Source organism: Vipera ursinii, assembly GCF_947247035.1.
Source record: "Vipera ursinii genome assembly, chromosome: Z".
Lineage (NCBI taxonomy): Eukaryota > Metazoa > Chordata > Lepidosauria > Squamata > Viperidae > Vipera > Vipera ursinii.
Window position 1 is genome coordinate 90957500 of NC_139517.1, and position 13665 is coordinate 90971164.

General features: G+C 38.6%; 1 long non-coding RNA gene across 2 annotated transcripts; it reads left to right on the forward strand.

Moving 5' to 3' along the window:
• The first annotated feature begins 811 nt into the window (after positions 1–811).
• On the forward strand, positions 812–10594 carry LOC310648387. Of its 2 annotated transcripts, none has more exons than XR_014494083.1 (3): positions 812–863; positions 7643–7719; positions 9831–10594. It is a non-coding gene; the product is annotated as an uncharacterized lncRNA (long non-coding RNA). The 2 variants fall into 2 exon arrangements; XR_014494084.1 differs by lacking the exon at positions 812–863 and adding an exon at positions 1139–1218.
• The last annotated feature ends 3071 nt before the right edge of the window (positions 10595–13665 follow it).

The window sequence follows — 13665 nt, forward strand, 5'->3', positions numbered from 1 at the left end:
GATTGAATCCTTAGCTCGGTTCTTGGCTGCAGTGGCCTTCTGGAAAGCCTTTTGACTACAAAATGCAGGCCTGAGCTCCATTCTCAGCTGCAGAATGAAGCTGCTCCTTTGGTGGCAGAAGAAGTGGGCTGGCTGGGCGGGGCTGTCGGTGCCAGAGGTGAGTGGGAAAGAAACCCCCTCCCCCCAAATTAAGACCTGATGGCTCTTTTGGAGGAAAAAAAAAAGACCGGATCTTATTTTCAGGGAAAACATGGTACCCTTCTATAATGTTAAGGAAAATTAGAGGTTTAAATGCAGTCATTTCTTTTCATTTCTGGAAATAGGTGTGCTACAGCTATAATGAATGGACTGCCATACTGTAAAACTTGCTGTTGAATTCAATAGTTCCAATGGAAGAGGAGATAGCTTAGGGTTGCACTCTGGAGTCCTTGAATTGTGGTGCTTTATACATTTCAGGAAAGGAGAAGATAACGGTGGCTCAGTGGGTTAGGACGCTGAGCTTGTCGATCAGAAGGTCGGCAGTTTGACGGGTCGAATCCCGAGTGCCGCGTAGCAGAGTGAGCGCCTGTTACTCGTCCCAGCTTCTGCCAACCTAGCAGTTCAAAAGCACGTAAAAATGCAAGTAGAAAAATAGGGACCACTCCGGTGGGAAGGTAACAGCGTTCCGTGCGCCTTTGGCATCTAGTCATGCTGGCCACATGACCACGGAAGAGTCCTCGGACAAGCGCTGGCTCTTCGGCTTTGAAACGGAGATGAGCACCGGCCCCTAGAGTTGGAAACGACTAGCACGCATGTGCGGGGGAACCTTTACCTTTATACATTTCAGGAAAGGAGAAGATAACGATAGTTATACATATGCAAAGGTATAGATGATATAAGCATGAACATTCATAATTAGAAAATCTCAAGTTACTTCCTCACCCATCTACTGTTACTATCCTGAAGAGTAATTGTCTTAATAAAAAGAAACAGTTGCGCTGCTATAGCAATTTTGCTACTATTGAGAAAGCCCCAATTACAATGTTTCTTGCTAAGATGCTCCCACTTATTCCAAGAACTTGTTTTCTTCATATTTCTCTCTGTTTTGACCTCTTGGAGGGCAAAATATGTGTGTCCCTTACACTCTTCTGGAAACAATTATTGAAAAGACCTAATGCCAGCCAGAAGAGTAGGCAATCTACAGCGTAATTTTCTAACTAGCCTGTCCCAAATATCAAGGTAAGCCAATTTCATAGATTGCTGACAATTGTTTTGTAGCTCCTTTTGTTAGATCCCTTAGATCTTGCATAGTGTGCTCTTACTTGCAAGGAATTGTTAGATTAAAACAATACAAAGCTGGAAATTCCTCACAGCCACGGGTCATTTTGAATAGCATGAAGCCAATAAATAGCATAAAGTCAATTTGCAAGATTGCTGTTCTCTGCTATTCCTGCTTCTTATTTAGGAGAGCTAGTGTTTGAAGTCTTAATATATTTTGTAACTACACAGTCCATGTTTTTTTATATCAAGGTAAGCATGGACTGCAAAGGCTTGTATGCCAATTATGGTAATAGCAGTTGGGGAGCCCTTGAGGTCCTATATTTTGTGAATTCATTTGGGCTTGTAATTAATCTAGTTTTAGGCAACTGGTACTGCATGAAATAAGGTTAAATATCCAATTGTATAAGGACCTCCTGAGACATAAGAAAAGTATGGAATAATTTCCATCCACAAGTACAGGGGGAGTTTGAACATAATCAAGCTGTATTACAGGACTTGTATTTTCAATTGCTGGTAGAAAAATGCATGTCTTAATCTAACACGTACATTGTCTTCTTGCAGATTTGCCCTTTTGTTTCCCTGCTGTATAAAAGCTTGATGCGTATAGGCTCACTATAAAAAAGAACTGGCCTTAGTGATTGAGGCGGAGTGGTTTATGCGCTGAGGGTGCCTTATGGAGTCCCTACGAAAACTTCTCTGCTAAAGCATATTTTTAACCCAGAATCTCAGTTTGTTCCCTTGTAGCATCTCTATGTTACCAAGGGAACAAACTCCGATTCTGGTTTAAAAGTATGCATAAATCACTCATCCTCGAAGGCCAGTTCTCTTTTATATTGAGCCTATACCCATATAGTGTAGAAACAAAGGGCAAATTTGCAAACTCCAGATGAAATTATGAAATAAACTAAAGCAATTATTTTTAAAAAAAGTTACTGGTGGACAACCAGTTCAATGACTGTTGAATGCTACTTGGCAATTATAAATAGATCATACCAACAGAAACCCACTTTTTAGCAACACTGTTGCTTTTGCTGTAGAAAAGAGAAGGAAAAAAAGATGAATAGAGTAAAACAAGCACACTATTTTAACAATAAAACTAAAACTCCCATTGGCTTAAAATCCCATTAAAAGTGATCTTCATGGCTTTTCAGGATTTCATAGTCAGAACTTTGCCTTTATTATTTCCTCTGCTTGCTTCCCAGAAGTTTGGAACATCTAATAAGACTTGCTTCTGGGGTTGCTGGAACGGGCCTCAAATGACTTATCATACATGTCAAACTTGCGACGTCACGTGACATTGCACAACGTATCAGGATGGTTTTGCCATAGCCAGCAATGGGATGGGTGCAGCTTCCAGATGACGTGTCCGGCCTGTGGGCCAGCAGCTTGTCACCCCTGACTTAAATGAACCTGTGAAGTTAAACCTTCAAACTTCATATTGCTTTGACTTTCCAGTTTTTTCTCTGATGCACTTTGCGAAATGCCAAATTTACTCTTATAACTGGTTATAGTTTGGTGTAGCCCCCTCAGGTCACAATGTAGTCTTACTTGCCCTTTGGTTTTTGGCACTGCTCCTATTGAAAAAATTATATACCAATCAGTAATTTGATCATGGTCAAAATAAACATCTTGAATAGGAATTAATTCAAAGCCTAAGGGCATTGGTTGCCCATATATAATTTCACAGGTATCTTTTAGGTTGCTTTAAACTTGGGCTTTTGATAGCCAGGAATACCAGGGGAACTATAGGGGCATATCAGCAAAATCTGTATCATCTGGAAAGGGTAGCAGGGCAGTTGGAAAGAATGTGGTCTTAGTCCTCTTCCCTTAAAGTGCTCATAATACTTCATAATACCAAACATTGCCTCTGTAAGTTTGCTTAAACATCTGGGCTGATGCTCCTCTTCCTTCATGACCTTGGTTATATAGTTCTGGACAGTGTTCTGTGGAGACTGCATATCCTAGCTTCTGCTTTGCACTCTCCCCACTGTGATGAAACTGGTAAGAGTAAAATTGAAAGACTACTGAGCTCTTAAATTCTCCATTAGCTTTGTTTCTGCTATTATGAAAAAAAAATAAGAGGCTTAACATATCAGACTTTTTGTAAGTCATTGAGAAGCAGGTTGGGCTTAAAGCTCAACCTTGTAGGGCATGCAAATATGTGTATTGAAGGCCCCCAAAATAAAAGCTAATACTGTAGATAGTAAAAACTCACATAGGTGAAGAAAGAAAAGGACATTTGCCAATATCAGCGTGTGAAAAAATTCTGGCCTTAAAGCTGAACCTTGTGGGGCATGCAAATATGTGTTTTGAACTACCACCCCCCCCCTAAATAAAAGCTAGTAGATAGTAAAAACTGTCACATAATTGGAGAGAGAAGGATATTTGCTAAGATCAGCGTGTGAAAAATTTCTTTCTCCAACTTATTTATCAAAACAAATTGCTGTAGCAGCTTCTATCTTCACCCCATTTTATGAGCATTTATGTTAACTGCCATAAAGATTTCTTCTAAGGTTAGCCTTAGATAAGAACTTGATAATCAGGCCAAACTCTGGAATGCAATTGGCAGTAAGTGGAGGCAGGGGGGGGGTAGAAGCTACCCTGCAAAAATGTTTTATCTGGGTAGCAACTGTCTTTGTGCTGGAAAAAAAATGAAAACTCAAATAACAATCTCCTGGGTAATCTGAAGTTTTCCATAGTACTTGATATGCAGCTTGTCCCAATAAGGAAAGGAGGATGTTCTGTATTTTGTACATGCTCAGGAAATAATCAGCAGAGAACAAAGAACATACTGAATCACTATTCAGACATAGACCATCTTCTCTTGGCTTTTAGGAGAAAGAAAAAATAAAAATAAATTTTAAATCTAGAGTTGTAAGGCAACATGATACGGCAGTCTATGTTCTTAAAAATTTAATTATGGCTGCAAGATTTAATTTCATCATTCTGTTCAGTTTAATTGGAGCTTCATTTTGTGCCAAGTTAAAAGGGCATTCTTTCAGTTCAAAAGACGTTTGCACTTCCATTTTAATCAGGGCTCAGAGAGGAAAAACGATCTTCCTCCCACCTGGCTACCCTTTGTGAAATACTTGTATCCATTTGTCTTTTTTTTCTTGAACATCTTTCTCTGTGTCCTTTTTGTCCATCAGATTTTTTGTGGAGTGTCCCTTATCAACACTATAAGCAGAAATCTGTAACATAATGTTTTCTACACTGAAAATGCTATTTTCACTGAGCACTCGGTCCCATAGAAAAGTTATTTTTTTTAAAAAAAAATGTAGCCCACAAAAATATGGCATTGAAAATTCTTGGTCTGGCATGCTTTGCACTCTGTACATGTAGAGATACTCATTGAAATTTTGGTGCATGTGCAAAGAAATTAATTTTATGTATGTGTGAAAACACTGTTAAAAACCCTGAAAAAGATGTGTGTGTGTGTGGGGGGGAATCTGTTCCCAGTGATTTTCTATAGAAGTATTTTATTGTGGTCTCTCCCCCCCACACACACACAAACACACTTCCATCTCCTCTCTGTGACCTTCAATTAATGAGAAGAGACAGAAGAAGCAGATACCAAAAAGGCAGATACCTTAATTAGCAAATCTTACAAAATCTGGAGGAGAGAGAACTTTGAGCCTCAGAAAGAGTAAATTAAATAGAAAAGGAGGGAAAAAACCCTCAGATATTTAAAACAATAAAAAATAGCAAAGAAGTACCAGAAATATCTCAACTTCCTTGACTTATCACCAAATTCACATAAAACATACACACCAGGAAAAAATGGTGAATGTAGGCATGGCCAGTGCCCACATTCTCCATGGGAAAAAAATCAACTTTTTTTAGTAGACAAACATAAATTCCAAAAATTTTCTGTATAATTCAACAGATTTCAAAGAGACATTTTGTTTTATGTACATACGAATAGAAATTTATACAAACAATCGTTGGTGCCTTACACTGACAGTGTAACAAAAACATCTCCCTGTTTACATTTGCATGAAATCTATCAAAGTCCTATACAGAAACAGGAATTCATCCTCCCAACTGCTGAGCTGGGGAAAAAAAACGGTTTACATGGAATCTAATTAATAGGGAAACATTTTAAAAAGTGATTTTCTATTACTTACATATGTAATGGCATAACAAGTAGTTTTCTAATTACTATTAGCTTTGATGGTTTCAAATCGCAGCCCTGCAATTCAGTAGCAAATTAATTCACAAAAAAGAAAACTGCTATTGCTTTAAAAATCTTAAATTTCATATTTAACACTAAGCTGTACATGCTTCAAAGCTTTTTCTATACATGGTGTAAAATGCATCATGAGTTTCATCAGAGCTCTGAACAATGGTGTTTCTCAGTACTCTTAATAGGGTTAACTTTGCTGCTTGACAAAATTATAAGGAAAATGTTTTGAGACTATGTTGGTGTCGGCTGTTGAATTACAGCAGACATGTCAAACACAAGGCCCGGGGGCCAGATCCGGCCCGCGAAGTGGTTTCATGTGGCCCGCGAAGCCATCCTGGAAACAGTGAGGGAACGGCCCCCACTGCCTTGGCCCTGGCCCAGAGACCCTCCTCCTGCCAGAGACCCTCAGATCTCTCCCACTCCTGCCCAGGCCACCATAGGCACCCTTGATGTGAATAATGTAGAGCTGGCTATGCCCACCCAGTAGGCCATATGCACTCTAGCCACGCCCACCCAGTAGGCCACACCCACCCAGCCCCTTGAGGGCAACCGCAATGCTGATGCGGCCCTCAATGAAATTGAGTTTGACACCCCTGAATTACAGGGACAAATTTTATCCCAAAAATGTCAGTAGCCAGTTTTATGTCATTGCATTGTATGTTCTTTTTTTTTACAAAAATAAATATTTTTTTTAGGTTGCAACAATCAAAAGTTCCCGTTTGAGTCAATTTATCATAATTATCCGAAAATCTCTGGCAGTCTTTTCTGTAAATAACCTTATTGTACAATTTTGAAACAGTCTAGCTGCTTCTGTGGTGGTATGGGCTGCCTTCATTTGTGCTACCTCTTCATATTTGTTGTGATTTCATTATCTGCCATCCAGATGATTTTTTTCACAAAGCAGGGAATCTCTGATGCTTATTACCTCTTCTCATACACTCCTTTGTAAATACATGATCTGCTGTATAAGAGCTGCTCTTTCTACAACAGTCCTTCACTCTTCATTTTACAGATGGCAGCACCTGGAATAGAATAGAGCTGGAAGGGACCTTGGAGGTCTTCTAGTCCAGCCCCCTGTTCAAGCAGGAGAACCTATACCAGTGATGGCAAACCTTTTAGTGCCCAAACTGCAACCCAAAACCCACTTATGTATCATCGGGTGCTGGGTGGGTGTGACCCATTGGGTGGGTGTGGCCAATTGAGTGGGCAAGGCCCTTTGGGTGGGCATGGCTGCAGTGGGTGGAACTAAACAGTTCAAATAATTCCAACTTGGCAAGATCCTTTTTTCCCTGCGAAAAGTTGAAATTGATTGATTGAACCCTTTTTTTTTTGCACACGGCGGTGGAGGCCTAAAGCAAAAAAGTTTTATAAAACCCAGCTGAAGGCCTAGGACTGGGGCGATGGCATGCGTGCCCACAGAGAGGGCTCTGCGTGCCACCTGTGGCACACGTGCCATAGGTTTGCCACCACGGACCTATACCATCTCATACAGGGGATTGTCTAGTCTCTTTTTAAAAATCTCCAGTGATGGAGCGCCCACAATTTCTGGAGGCAAGCTGTTCCACTGGTTGGTTGTCCTCACTGTCAGGAAGTTTCTCCTTAATACCAGGTTGCTTCTTTCTTTGATCAGTTTCCAACCATTGTTTCTCATCCTTCCCTCTGGTGAACAAAGTGACCCCCTCTTCCTTGTGGCAGCCCCTCAGATACTGGAATACTGCTATCATGTCTCCCCTTTTTCTTCTTTTCTTTAGACTAGCCAAACCCAAGTCCTGCAGCCGTTCTTCCTTTGATCATTTTAGTTGATCTCTGATTTTTCCCCAAACTCTCAACATCTTTTTTGTGATACGGTGACCAAAATTGGATGCAGTATTCCAGGTGTGGTCTTACCAGGGTTTTATAAAGCGGTACTAATACTCCACATGATCTTGATTCTATGCCTCTGTTTATACACCCCAGGATTGTATTAGTCTTTTTGGCTGCTGCTGCACACTACTGGCTCATAATCAAGTGATCGTCCACTAAGACTCCAAGATCCCTCTCACAGTTACTGTTTTTAAGCCAAGGAGTTTGAAGAGAATCTCAGGGAATTAGAATGGAAGGGACCACAAACATTCAACAAACTTCCCAAGCCAAAATAGACTTTTAGACACAAACAGTTGCCTTACACTCCTAAACAGTGCCCTTTTGTGTTGGCAGGTATAGATGAGATCAGTCTGACAACACCTACCTTGTGGGAGCGTCCCAGCTACTGCCTTGGTTACAGCTCGAAGATGGTGAATCCCACTTCTAACACCAGTTTTTGTGGAATTAAAAACCAATAACTGCAATTGTTATGTATTCAGTGTACAATGGAGCAACCTCCCTCTAGAAAATAGTGGTTGAGATTCCTATAGATAAGAGGATGCACTCATATTTATACATTTCAGGAAAGGAGGAGAAAATGATAGCCATGAGTAGAGGTCATAATTGACGCAAACATGAATATTCATAATTAGAAAATCTCAAATTCCTTCTCACCCATCTATTATTACTATCCTCAAGAAAGAATTGTCTTAATTAAAAAATATATCAGTTGCATTGTCATAGTAGTTTTGATAATTGCACGGAGAAGTGAGGACTTCAAGTCCCCAATTAGCATGCGCACCTTCTCTATTTCTACCTTGCTAACATGCTACCATTCCTCCAAGAACTTGTTTTCCTTACAACAGTAGCTTGCCCTACTGTGGAGTGGGGGTCTGGTGGTTCCTTGATTACATCTGAACACCATTCAAACAAATCAATTAAACTAAAAAGGAAACAAGAAGATCAGAACATATCCTTTACAGAAGCCAATACCCAGATAAGCAGGGATTAACATCAGGCAAACAAAGTATAAACTACCAGGGAGAAACCACATTCCCACCAACACTAGCAGAGCAAGCTACTATACATAGAGATCAAACCTCATGCTCACCAGCACTAGTCCAGTAGTGAAACATTTGCTAGCATACAATCAAGTGCAACAACACCAGAACTCCATAAAATTCAGTATTTTTGACGAGTTGCAATGTAAGAATTAATTCCAAAAGCAAAGAAACTGAAAGAAAATGTCCAAAAATTGTAATATCCACTAGAAATATACATGGGAATAAAGTATACTGTTTACCTTTCTTTCACAAGCATACTTAGATCAAAACCTTAATTTAAATCCAAATACAGCACATGTTTTACCAGTATAATTTCTAAAATGCTATTTCTACGACCAAGGAAAGTAAAAAATAACTAAATCATAACAGCAAGTATCCCACAAGATTTCTGATTTTGAATTTTATTTGCTGAGAAGAAAGTTTCAATTTATTTTGCAATTAAGTACTTAGTTTACTGTTTTAAATTAAATTTTTTATTTTCTCTTTTCTATTAGCAAAGTGAAAGAGGAATTGTAATAATCTATAGCGCCTTAAAGCACTTACAATACATGTATATTGTTACATAATCTATCTCATCTATACAAGAACAAGAATTTTGTTACCTTAAGACGGGTGAAAATTCTAAGAGAAGTTGTGTTCAGTCTCTTGCAACAAGCTCTAAACCAAAAACTTAAGCATGCTCTAAACAATACTTCTGCCAAAATATATTATCCAAGTGCTGTTCTGCATCATTTGAAAGAATAAGTTGAATTGCAAACTTCATATAATTATATTCTATTTTCCCTTAGAGGATTTTATTGTTCTGTATTTTTCCAGCTCAGGTATAATATTCTCAGTGTATGATATCATTTCAAATGAAAAACACATGGGAATTACAGATATATTAGATATGAATTGAAATTCACAGCAAGTGCATACTTACAAATAGCTCAAGGTGGCAAACATATCCAACACACTTTCCTCCTCCTATTTTCCCCACACAACAACCCTGTGAGGTGAGTTGGGCTGAGACAGAGTGACTGGCCCAAGATCCCCCAGATGGCTAGGATGGAACTAGAATTCATGATCTCCGCCTATTTAACCTGGTGCAGGTGTTCTACATACTTTATAATTTTTTATAATTCAATCTGACTAAATATGCAGATTATAATCTTGTTATCTTAAATTAAGAGTTAATGAAACAATCTATATAGCAAGGATGGGAACATTGAAGATGGATGGTATGCAATATACTATGTGCAGAAGCATATTTTGATAGTAATTTCTCACAAAACACACTTATTTTGTGCAGCATACATACCATGCACTGTAATTCTACTATTTGCATATTGTAATTTATCATTTTTCTTCAGTAAATATTCTGACATTAATTCATCTCTAGTTTTTTCCACAATGTTTATTAAATGGCAAACATTGCAGTTTTGTTTTGTTTTATGCAATTTTATTTGATTATAATTGTAACCTTTCTTACTCTGAAGATTCTGCATGGTGTACAAAACAGATCAACTCCAACCCCAGATGAATACCCACAATTAATTAGAAATAGTGGAATAAAAAAAATAGTACTTTATGAAATTCAAGAAAGGAGTTAAATGAACCTTTGTGAGGATCAAGTTGCTGAGCGCATGGGCTGCAATAGAAGAGAGCTGCCATTTTGTTTATTCCCCATGTACTTCTTGTGTGAAGAAGATTTAACAACAGTCCATCTCAATCCACCCTTGGATTGGATATATTGATACAGTTTTGCCTAATGTATTTTGGTGTTGCGTTGAAAAAGATTTTGTAAGTAACAAACGGCTACCAGGGAGGAGTCTGACATAAGCATGAAGCATAGGTTTTTCTATCATAAATAACCCTTGATCTTCAATATGTTTATTTATTTTAGTTATTTATAAAATGTATTGGCCGCCCATCTTACCAAAGGGTAACTCGGGAGGGGTGTGTGTGTTACAGTTATATATACAGTTAAAAACATAAAAGGATATTAAAACCAAAAACACATGGGGAAGGGCAGAGGCGGAGTGAGGGATAGGTGGGATTTCTTATTACTCAATCAACCATCTCCATTGCGCTGTTCCCCCACTGGGGCCCCAAGCTGACTGGCATAGCCACATCTTTAGGCTCTTACGAAAAGATGTTGTCAAATTCTTACTCCTTGTTCCATCATGCAATCTTAATTCATTTCTAATCAATTGTGTTAAATCAACAAACATACAATAAAGCTTCCCATATTTTTCAATGACTTGGGTTCAGCATGCCACCATTATTCTTATATAAATCTTTATAAAGTACTTCTTCTAGCATTTCCTCACTGTTTCATTTCAAATCATTACATTTATATTAAATTTTATTCATTTTGCACATGATCCTCTTTTTTTATTTTCATCAAGATCACTGCATGTTCTTTACCTTTTTTCTTTCTATCCACAACATACCTTTTTATTAAATGTATTTTTTGTCCTTTGCATTTTTCTTCATCCACAATAGCTGCTCACTTCACTTTATCCAGGACCTGTATTTTCCATTACCAGAACCCCACAAAATTGTGCGGCACTCTGTAGCATAATTTTTACTCTGCTAGAAACATATATCAATCTTCTTTCATTACATCTACTCTTGAAAATACTGTGGTCTGCCACAAACAAACAAAAGAATCATTGAACAAATTGATACAGAGTTCTCACTCTAGTTACACAAGACTAGGCTCAAATTATCTTACTTTAGGCCCATTAGGCAACAATCTAACTCTCTAGAGAAGGCTCTAATGCTGGGAAAGGTGGAAGGAAAGACAGCAACCAGCAGAAAGGACTCAGTTATAACAATAATGACTACACCATTGGAAGACCTAAAAGACTAGATTGGGGAGATATCATCATGGACAAAATCTATATGGACATTAACAGTTGACAATAGCACATTATCAATCATTCTGTTGAAATATTTATATTCCAAGGCAATTTTATACAGAATTTATACTTTTTTTCATGTAATACTTTTTGTACTTTTTTTCTTATTTCTTTCAAGAACCATTCAGACACTTCCAAGTTGTGTTCCAGTCCATATCCAGACTATTCAGCAACATTGCATTGTTTAATCTTAGCTAATTTTCATTCACTACTTGGTAGCACTTTTAAAACAATACTTATTGCAAATAATAGCACTTAGCAATAGCACTTCAACTTATATACAGCTTCACATTGCTTTACAGCCATGTCTAAGCAGTTTCCAGAGTCAGCCTATTGCCCCCAACAATTTCAGTCCTCATTTTCCCGACCTCAGAAGGATGTAAACTGAGTCAACCTTGAGCCGGTCAGGAATGAACTGCTTGCAGTTGGCAGAATTAGCTTGCAATACTGCATTCTAACCACTGCACTATCACGGCTAATATTCTTGACTCCCTAGCTCATGTGCTTAGTGAAACATGAGCAGTTTTTGAATCATCACTGAAACAATTTCACTGTTACACTGTTATATGTTGTTATAGCAAAGAAAAATAAGTGTTAATGTGGTGGTTATTGTTTAGTATTTGCAGTTCATTGCTCATTCTAGATATTGCTGTAAACTCTATTACAGATAGTCCTCAACTTATGATTGTTCATTCAGTGATGATTCAAAATTACTGAATGAAAGGACTTACCACTAGGTCCCATAGGGGTGGTTCAATTCCCCCATCTACTGTCTTTCCATCTATGTTCTTTTGGCCCCCTTAGCTGATTTTTGTAGACTAAGCTGGGACTAAGCAGGGGCACTTCCTGGACTGGCAATGGCTTCGGGCCACATCTTTGGAGCTTCCCAGGGAGTGGCACCTTTGGAACGCACTGTTGGAGCTCCCTGTGCATGGCAGCCTTGGGCTGGGACGGCTGAGGCTTCCAGGATTGGGAATGGGACAACTTGCTACAGCCAACTCACTGCAGCCAACTTGCCATGACAAAGTTGCCATGGCCAACTCACCATGTCCAACTCACCATGTCCAACTTTCCATAGGACAACTCACTGCGGGACAATTTAACAATTCTATTTAATGGTTTAAAATAAATTAAAATGTATTTTAATTTTTATCATTTACATTTCATTCTGTCTTTCCTTTTGTATCCTTTCTTTAATGATTCTTTGCCATAATTTCTTTTATATTAGTGTAGCTATTGTCCTGAATGACTTGTCCTGTGATGAGTTGGCTGTGGCGAGTTGTCCCACAGGCCATAGCTAGTTGTCCCACAGGCCATAGCTAGTTGTCCCACAGGCCATAGCTATTTGGTCACGGCAAATTGTCATAGACCCCCACAGGTAGCTGCAGCTTTGCACTACGCTTTCTTGCAGCCCCAGAGCCATGTGTCCCAAGAAATCCCTGAGCCATCATGTGGCAATAAACCCCAGAGCTGTATGGTACTGGGCTGTTTGCTGCCCCACAAGCTAGGGTACAGGATAGCTAAAAGAGCAGAGGTTGAGGGGAGTTGAAATGGAGGCAGTCCTTTTCTTTGGAAAAACTGCGATTTGGGGCAGGGATGGATCAAGCCCAGAATGATTTGCATTTGGGTAGATCCTCACCTAATATCTAATGACTAGTGGAATTTGCTTAACCATGGCAATGGAGAATGCTGGGATTGCCATTGTTAAGGGATGCCATTATATGACATCAGGCTTTATAAATACATCACTTAGTGATGGAAATTCCAGAGCCAATTGGGGTTTAGGCTGAGGACAGTGGTGGGATTCAAATATGTGAACAATCGGTTCTCTGTGTGGATGCCACTTCCAGAAGTCCATTCTGGGCCTGGGCAAAAAAAATTAGCTACTCCTTCTGCTGAACTGGTGAGGATGGCTGAATCCCACTACTGGTTGAGGACTACCTGTATATATTTTTATTCTAGTCCAAGATAATAAAGTTGAACATAATCCAGAAAGGGATATAAAGTTGTGCATTCTTTCCCTAGAATTACCCAGTTATAGCTTTAGTCACTGAGTCATTAACACTTATTTGTTCCTGAATACTAGTCTGTTGCATTAAATATGTTACATGTAAATATATTGTGAGATAAGTATTTGCTGTTCTTAAGGTTAGCCATGTCTTTAGCTTATTTTATCCAATGTTTTAATATAAGATGTTTATTTCAGTAATAACTTATAGAAAAGAAATATTGCAGGAAGGAAATCTTTAAAACTGTTGTACATTATCTGTTGAAAGCCAGCCGCCTCAAACTTGAAATGTTAGCATACCTAGAATAAAATATACAATTTTATTTTAGACAGGATGAATGTCATTCTGTTGTTGCAACTAACCAAAGTAGAAAGAAGATATATTTTTAAAGGGATTTT